This window comes from Capsicum annuum, chromosome 3, assembly GCF_002878395.1.
Source record: "Capsicum annuum cultivar UCD-10X-F1 chromosome 3, UCD10Xv1.1, whole genome shotgun sequence".
Lineage (NCBI taxonomy): Eukaryota > Viridiplantae > Streptophyta > Magnoliopsida > Solanales > Solanaceae > Capsicum > Capsicum annuum.
Window position 1 is genome coordinate 127,871,669 of NC_061113.1, and position 9,332 is coordinate 127,881,000.

Below are 9,332 nucleotides of genomic sequence, written 5' to 3' on the forward strand. Positions count from 1 at the left end.
GACTAATGGAAAAGAAATTTCTTATTGAAATTGGTATGTGATCCTCTCCTAATCAACTAATTCGTCAGTTTAAATATCTACATAGCCTCCTAATAGGGATGTATTCTTGAGACAATTTAAGAAAATAGGAAATACTTTTGGATCTTATCATCTTATATTAAAGATACGTAATGGAAGTAAGATTTACATTCATTCTACCCCTCTCATACCCCACTTTATGGGAATATATTATGCATGGTTTTTTTGTATTTTCACTTAAGAGTAACTTTTATGTTTGTATGCGAGTGTCTTGTGTTTAATTTACTTTTAACTTTCATTAAAGTAGAAATGAGATAGAAAACAAAAAGAAATATCTGCTTGATTTGGAGAAGATCAAGAGTGGAGAAAAGGCTAGGACTACTTTAATACTTAAATACATCCCAAACAAGTAAGAGACATGTAAATTCTGAATTATGGAATTTTGAGTTTAAGTGATTATTCAATACTTAATGATTTTTATTGTTCCATTTATTTAGGGTATACCTCAAAGATGCTACTTATAGAAATTGACGAAACTCATATGAAATATATGATTTTCACTACTAGCCTATTAATTCCAATGCACTACAATATATGGGGCCTTAATTCGTGTGCCTGAGTGAAATTAATCTTTAAGGAGGTCGTTATACTCTTTCTTATTATTTATTAATTATTTCAAATTCAAAAATCCTTGGTAGAATTGAAGAGATGTGTCCGAGTACAAAAGTACGACCAGAGGTCACTCTCGAAACTTCCATGAGTCCTATTACTCTTGAGATGTATTACAATCACGCTCCAAGAATGTGCTAAAATTTCATAGAGCTTGCTCGAAGAGGCTACTATAATGATGTCAAGTTTCACAAAATCATTAAGGATTTTATTGTTCAAGGTGGAGATCCAACTGGTACCATAATAAGTGGAGAATCTATCTATGGATAGAAGTTTGATGATGAGATAACCCCACAACTAAAGCTTACCAGAGCATGTATCATACCCATGGCTAATACTGGATCAAATACGAATGAAAGTCAATTCTTGATTACCTTGGCTCCTGCACAATCACTGGATGGAAACATACTATTTTTGGAAGAGTTTGTCGGGGAATAAAAAATTCCAAGAGACTTGGTAGTGTGCAAACTTATAATACTGATAGATTAATCGTGATATGAAGATATTGAGAACTACTGTCAAAGATTGATATTTTGTATCTTATAAAAAACAATTGTTACATTAGCTAGAGCATCCAAGGGATAATATAGTATTTTAATGTTGTTATCACAACTAAGATGCATTCTATCTTCTGCTTTCAAGTGAGAAAAAATTATGTAGGTCTGTATATGTAACGTGGGAATGTGGACACTAATTTTTTGTAAACCAAAATATGATATTGGAAAATAAAAAAGGGGGCCTTGAATCTACAGCTTGGAATATTCATGTGCCTGAGTGAAACCAATCCTTAAGGAGGTAGTCACACGCTTTCCTGTTGTTTATTGTTGATTTGTTGTTGTTATAAAGAACAATGACTTAACTTCCATTTGACCTTATGAAAGTATAAAGTCCCAGTGATTTAAGATTCTTCATTTTGTCTTATTTTGTTCTTGGTTAATAATAGGTTAATTTTTTCAATCCTTGTAGTATGCATGAAATATTCATTTTCTGGGATCTAATTTCATTTTCTTTTATGTTGTTCATTTTATTGTTTTGCACGTGGTGTCATAGTCATCATTTTTCAATACAAGTCTTATGTGTTTTCACTTTTCATGTACCCTTCACTAATACTATTGTCTGTTTGATTGTATTAACAATACAAGATTCATATATTCATCTATTACGTTTTGATAAAATAGTGTTCTTATAGATGAATGCACCAATAAAAAAGTATTTATAAACTTACAAATCTATTCATACCTTTTCTATTAACCTATAAAATCACATGCTATGCTTATGAAATCTATAACATCGAAGGTACACACTCTTTGATTAGAGAGATTATTAACAATCTCTATGCAGATGTGTCCAATTGTTGGGAAAGAATACAAATGCAAATATTATAAGAAAAAATAAGATTTGACCTTTGTAAAGGGTGTTATAAAAGCTTCTCAAAGGTCCCAGATAAATCTAATCAACAACATACACCAGAACACCAATTTAAGTTAATACAACCACTTCAAGTGAGATATAAGGTATTGACAGATGAAAATTTAAACAAAAGAAAGTTCAATCTATGCTCTAGGTGTTATTCATGTGAAGAAGAATTGAAAATAGTAAAACATCTTTTTTTATATTGAAGTTGGACAATTCAACTCTAGCAAGTGTTTATCCACAAAAGAAAGATTCAATGGGTTAAACCTGAAAGAATAACGGATGTGCTAAAGTATTGGAATATAGATGGCAATGTAGAAAAAAAAAAGGAGAGATAAAGGATTATCCTAGCTTGCATCTAGTGGACTATTTGGAGAGAAAGAAACCAAAAATGCTTTGAAGAAAGATAGATCAACATGTAAAAGCTAGCGATAGACGACTTAGGTATTTATTATTTTTGGTGTAAGAATGTAATGATAGGCAATACAATAGATGTTCTTAATGCTATTGACTGCCAGTAACTAGGAGATCCTAGGTATTGTAAGTAAAACTTTACGTAGGCAGAGTAAATAAGAAAAATGTTCGTGAGAAGCAACATAATCTTCTGAAGTTCAGACAAAGTACAAATAATATTTATTTACTTTTCTATTTGATTTTCATTTATGTTTAAAAAAAAATTGTTGGGCCTTTGTGGATTTTGATTTTTATAATTTTCATCTCTAAAATGCATGTTTATAACCAAAACATTCAAAATTTCTTCTTACTTTGTCTCAATTTATATGATTCACTTTCTTTTTTAGTTAATCTAAAAAAATCACATATTTCTAAATTTAAATATAGGGTTTAGGTAAAAAAATAATTAAATTATTAAGAATACGTAATTCGCTTCAAGGTCCGTTTCTCTTTTTCAGTATTCAATATTCGTATTGAAGTCAAACTCTAAATACACACTACATAAGATCCATTTAAAAGGAAGCACTCCCTGCCAATATTTTTCTTAAAAGATATTACACTACATTAATTTGTATAGATTCTTAGTATCATATGACTCATCGGTTATTTTGTTTTCTAAATTTATTTTTCAAGTTACGTGTTAAATTTTAAATATTTATTTATTCTTAATGAAATGACTTAAAGTCACACAAACATCTATAACTTATTTTGGACCATAAATTTCAAAAGTCTTTCTTTATTTCTTAAACTTCTTGCCAGTTTAAACTAACTCAAATAAATTAGGACAGAGGGAGTGTAAAATTTTAATACATCTCAACTAATATGAAGTATTTAAAATGGGTTCAAAGTTTTAAATATTGTTACCATTTATGTTTTTAATTAAACTATATGTTATCTGTTGTTATAAATCATCTCATGAGGAATGAAATAGACTTCTATGGTTATTGTTACTAAATACATGTGTCAAATTGGTTTTGAATATTTAATAAAAAAATTATATCATATAATTAAACAATTGGAATAGAATATTATAGATCAAACTATAATTGTATAAATATTATATATAGGAAATGAATTTTAGAGAATGAGGATGAAAAAAAATATACAGACACAAAGTATTTCAAGGAAAACTACATTTTACATAGAATACAAATATATAAAATATTTATATTTGAATTAATCGTCAATACATCAACATCTTATTCCATGTGCACCCACCAAATGTTGTATTAGCTATACATAGTTTAAATACATGAATAACTTTTTTCTTATCAGTAACGCCCTCTAACATGTTATAGATTTATAATCATCTAAGATATCCGAAATTTTTATAATAAAAATAATTCTTCGTAACATACATAAAATTGATATCTTTTTATATATGTTTATTTTAATTAACTCTTGATACACATGAAATGTACGTGCACTAATCTAGTTATTTTAAATATATAACTGACTATCAACGCGCGCTATAAGAAATATGGTTTTTAGTGGTGACAAAAGTCGCCGCAAAAGAACCAAAAGTCGCCACTAAATATATTTAGCAGCTACATTAGGGTCGTAGCAATTACTTCTGTAACTAAAAGCATTTTGTGATGACATATATAAGTCGCCACAAAACATATATTCTGTGGCGACAAAAGTTTCCACAAAAAAGCAGGCAAATACGCCACAAAACAATGATTTAGTGGCGATCTTTTGTTGCCACAAAAGGTTGAATTTTTTTTTTAAATGACTTTTTCCAGCGACAATGGGTCGCCACTAATACTCCCTGTTTGTGGCGACTATGGGTCGCCACTAATACTCACTTTTTTGTGGCAACTATGGGTCGCCACTAATACTTACTTTTTTGTGGCAACTATGGGTCGCCACTAATGCTCACTTTTTTCTCAAAAAAAAATATAAATTATATATTGTCTACTTCGTTGCCAATAATACAACTACATTACTTAAATGTACAAAGACGATATTAAAATATATTTCTCCAGTAGAGAATTATATAGTTTTTAATGGATAACAAATCAATGAGATATACATATGAGAAAGAAAATCACAAAATATCTTCAAACTTCTCATGGCTAAGAATTTTCATCATGAAATTACCAATCCCTGAAATAAAAAATAAAGCGAAGTTTCAATTCTAACTTGTTAAAATGCAAGAAATGATTTGAGAAATCTTAATGTTGTTTTGTTAAAGAGATGACAACAATATCTTTGAATTAAAATACTATGGAATACATTAAAGATTCCAGAATGCAGAAACTAGTTTGCCCCCTGTGGTAATCTCCTTCAATACTCATCTTACAAATGGGGATAAAAATATACTTATCAGACTAGCTCTTCCAAAATGATAAGAATTTTAATTCCTCAAATGATGAATTACATTAAGAAAGCTTAGGAACTTTAACTCAATAAAAATTCTATCCTTTTCTGTTATCCAGGAAATGAACTTGTTTTTTAACTACTCTTAGTTAAACCAAAATACACTAAAAGGACAATGAAACTAACAAAAAGATCTAACCAGTAAAAAAGAAAGATCCCAATTCAGCTAACACCACCAAACTTATTCATGCTAGGCATATCAATTTCTAACACATTTTTTCTTAAGGATTTACTTAAGAATTATCTAAGACACTCATGAGATCATTTACTTAACTTCCATTTCATTTTATCCATTATGAGGTCCTAAAATTCTGTTAACTCTCAAAATTTTTAAAAAATTTTGCCAGAGTTTCCTTTGTAAATAGGCCTATCAAAAATTTATCAGCTAACCAGAATACATATAAATATGTTTCATAGAGTGTTACAACAATGGATATTGTAATGCCGTATTGATACAAGACTATGTGTGTATCAATAGATTCCAACCAACACAATAACAACAAAATGAACAACAACGTGCTAGTGAATCGAAATAGGCCTCACACGGCTTTACTAGACTTTGAGTTTATGTGTTTGAACAAAAAAATTAGATAAAAGACAATGTAACAATGCTAGTGAATCAAAATAGGCTTCACACGGCTTCACTAGACTTTGAGTTTGTGTTTTGAACAAGAAAATGAGATAATAACAAGGCAAACAATGCTAGTGAATCGAAAGTGTCCCACACGGCTTCACTAGACTATAGAATCAACAACACAATGTTAAAATGATAATAATTGCTCAACAGAGTACTTACACAAATCTCTTTTGCCACTTCATTAATATATGATCTATATTCTTTGGTATTGAGTTATTTACACTAAAACGAGATAAAACTCAGTGGGGCAATAAACTTGACAAGGCTACCAAAATTTGTGTATATATTATTATTCTATGCAAATTGATTGCCGAAATGAGGAAAGTTTCTTAAACCAGATATGAACCTTCTTTACTTTTACAACCGTAACAAAAAATGAAGTTCTGTTTTGCTCATTCCAGACTAAACCAGTAGCAGAAGAGCTGAGAATTAGTCTTGTAGCTAAGCCTTCTCTAGGTAAGCTATTGTTTAATGAAGAACCAAGGCGAAAGCCATTTTCAATAAAATTAGTAATGTAGCCAACTAAGTAATATCCACATGCCAAAATGAACAAAACAACATTAAAACAACATCCAAATCACAAAAAGTTCACAACTTTCAAGAATACCTGCTGAAAAAATATATAAATAATAAGACTTTAATGGTGTGATTAGACCTTAATATGCTATCTTTTTTTCTGGTCAGTTACTAAATCATTGCACAACCAAAAATAACTAAATTCGACATGCCAAAAGTAACTGGATATCATTAAAACAACACCCAACAAATCACATAAAGTTCAAAGCCAAAATTAAGCAAAACCCACATGACAAAATGAACAAAACAACACTAAAACAACATCCAAATCCCATTAAGTTCACAACTTAATGCTAAAAATATAGAAACAAAAATACTTTGATGGTGTGATTAAGCCTTAACATGCTAAAACTAAGTAAACCTCAACAACACCCAAATCAAATAAAGTTCACAACTTCAACAATACTTACTGAAAAATATAGAAATAACAAAACTTTGATGGTGTGGTTAGACCTTAATATGCCAAAACTAAGCAAACCCAAAATGCAAAAATGAACCAACAATACCCAAATCACATAAAGGACTTCAAACGGACACAACTCCTAAGCTCAGGAAATATAAGCACGGGTATAGCTTTCTGTAGGTCTGACAAAAAAAGGTATACATTATAATTCATTCAAACCCAAGATACCATCAGTGTCCAGTGAATGCTAGGCTCTTGTTTTATTGCAACATCTGTGAAGATAATTTGATCTGGTTGTAGGCCTTGTGCAACAGAATCTATATAAGCAAGCTGAATTAGCTAGAATTAACATTTGCCTACCCTACCTATCATTTGCCTACCAACTTCAACCTATCATGATACTATCTCAAAATCAATGAAAACAAAATCTACACAATATGAATTTAACACACCAAAATATCAAACAATTAAAATTAATTGATAGAGAGATAAAAAATGGACCTTAATTTATTTCAAATCCAACTTGTTCGACGTCGCCACCGGAATCTCGAACAAACGTCAACCAAACGAACAAATCTAACTTCAATCTAATGCCCTTTTCATTGCCTCACCAAAATGGAACTAACAATCACAAACTGAAAAGACTAGAACCCATCCCGTGTCGTTTTTCGATGAATTTTTGATGAATAATCACCGAAAAGGAAATGGGGTGACTATTCTTGTTGAATATTGGCCGGGTTTTTTTTATGAGATTTGGAGTGTGTTGAAGCTGGTTTCGATTGGGTTTCAGGGAAGGGACGTTTCTAGCGATGGTTTGATCAGAAAACGTGGGGAAGGGGGCTAGTGGTGTTTATCGATGGTAGATGACCCCTTTTCCATCGAGATTCAGGTGAAGACTTGCCGGTCTCTGACCCCTCTCTCTCCGTCTCTGATCTCCCCCTCTCATTGTTCTCTTTGTACCTCTCTCTTTCTCAATTTCTCTCTCAAATCTCTATTTATCCACTTTTTTTTTTGTTCTGGATGTAGATAAAATGGAAAGATTATATGAGTTTGTTGCTTCCTATTGTAACTACACTTTTTATTTTCTTCTTGTATGTATTGACCTTTTTTTTCATTTTATAATTTTAATAAAGTAGGACAAAGAAAACATTTTTACTAGATACCCAATAATTGTATTCATCAAAATTTAGGTAAATAATAAATAAAATAATACTTCTCTACAAAAATTAAACACAAGAAAGAAAAATTGGATAACAGTGGCTACTAGTTTAATAAATATAATAATCATAATAATAATGAGACGTCCTATTATAATAAATTAATGTTACGTCAAAATTATTATAAAAATTGTCGATAATAATAATAAGAACAATAACAATTATAGTAAATATAATAATAATAGACAATATATTTGTAAATTGTGAGTGTGAACATTTACATGAAAAACATTAATAAATATTAATAAAATTATGTAAAATATCATATTTGAATTAACAAATTTTAAAAAATGATACAAAAAACTACCAGAATAATTTATAAATTTTTAAATCATGAATGTGGATTGTCTATATATAAAATATACATCCAAAATATATTTATAAATAACTTAATTTATTTTTGCAAGAAAAAATAATGCAAAATGAAAATTTGAACTTTTGATTTGGTTTACATTTTGAACTTTTCAGCCTGTTAATTTATATCATTAATTATTCTATATTTTTATTATTATCGTAAATAATTTTTATTTGTAACTAATGTTGTAAAATATCTCGAGCTGAGAGTCTTATCAGTGGTGACTTTAATGGTCGCCCCTAAATCTTAAACCTATTGTGGCGACCTACGCATAGTCACCACTATATAGTAACTATTAGTGGCAACTTTAACGGTCGCCCCTAAATCTTATACCTTTTGTGGCGACCTACGCATAGTCGCCACTAAATATGTCACTATTCTTATACCTTTTGTGGAGACCTATGTCACTATTAGTGGCAACTTTATAGTCACCACTAAATATGTCACTATTCTTGTACCTTTTGTGGCGACCTACGCATAGTCGCCATTAAATATGTCACTATTAGGGGCGACTTTAACGGTCTCCCCTAAATCTTATACCTTTTTTGGAGACCTACGCATAGTCACCACTAAATATGTCACTATTACTGGCGAATTTGACGGTCGCCCCTAAATCTTATACCTTTTGTGGCAACCCTTATATGCCGCCACAGAAATGCTAGCTTTTGTGGCAACTTTTTGTGTCACCATTGAAAGTCATCACAAAAAACTGTATTTCTTGTAGTGACCAGAATATGGACAGGGAGAGTAATGTATATTATTAGAAAACTACATAAAAATATTATATAAGATGAAAAACAAATAGCATATACTAAATCTGTGTTATCTGAAAAACAGTAATATAGGCCCATCGAATTTTGTTTTTCACACTCTTTACTAATTTATACACTTGTAGAGTTTAATTTTTATCGTGAATTAAATTTTTGGAATAAAATTATATAGTTGAATAATAAATCACAATAATTGATAACTTAAAATATTTCAAGAATATATGCAAAAATTACTCTGAAAAATAAATTTACTTAAATTTCAAAATTCAAAAGATGTAACATTAAATGATATGGTTAGTATTATAATATTAATTTAAGATAGATGTTGGGTCCATTCTTTGCACGAGTTTCTCCTTACTAGTATTATAAGAGGGAGTTAAGCAGTTCAAGTAGGCGCGGGGTCGACATGCCTGCTTATGCTGCTTCAACCGTAATTTTA

General features: G+C 30.0%; 1 pseudogene; it reads left to right on the plus strand.

The window, feature by feature from the left end:
* The first annotated feature begins 726 nt into the window (after positions 1 to 726).
* LOC107866312 lies at positions 727 to 1,216 on the plus strand (annotated as a pseudogene).
* The last annotated feature ends 8,116 nt before the right edge of the window (positions 1,217 to 9,332 follow it).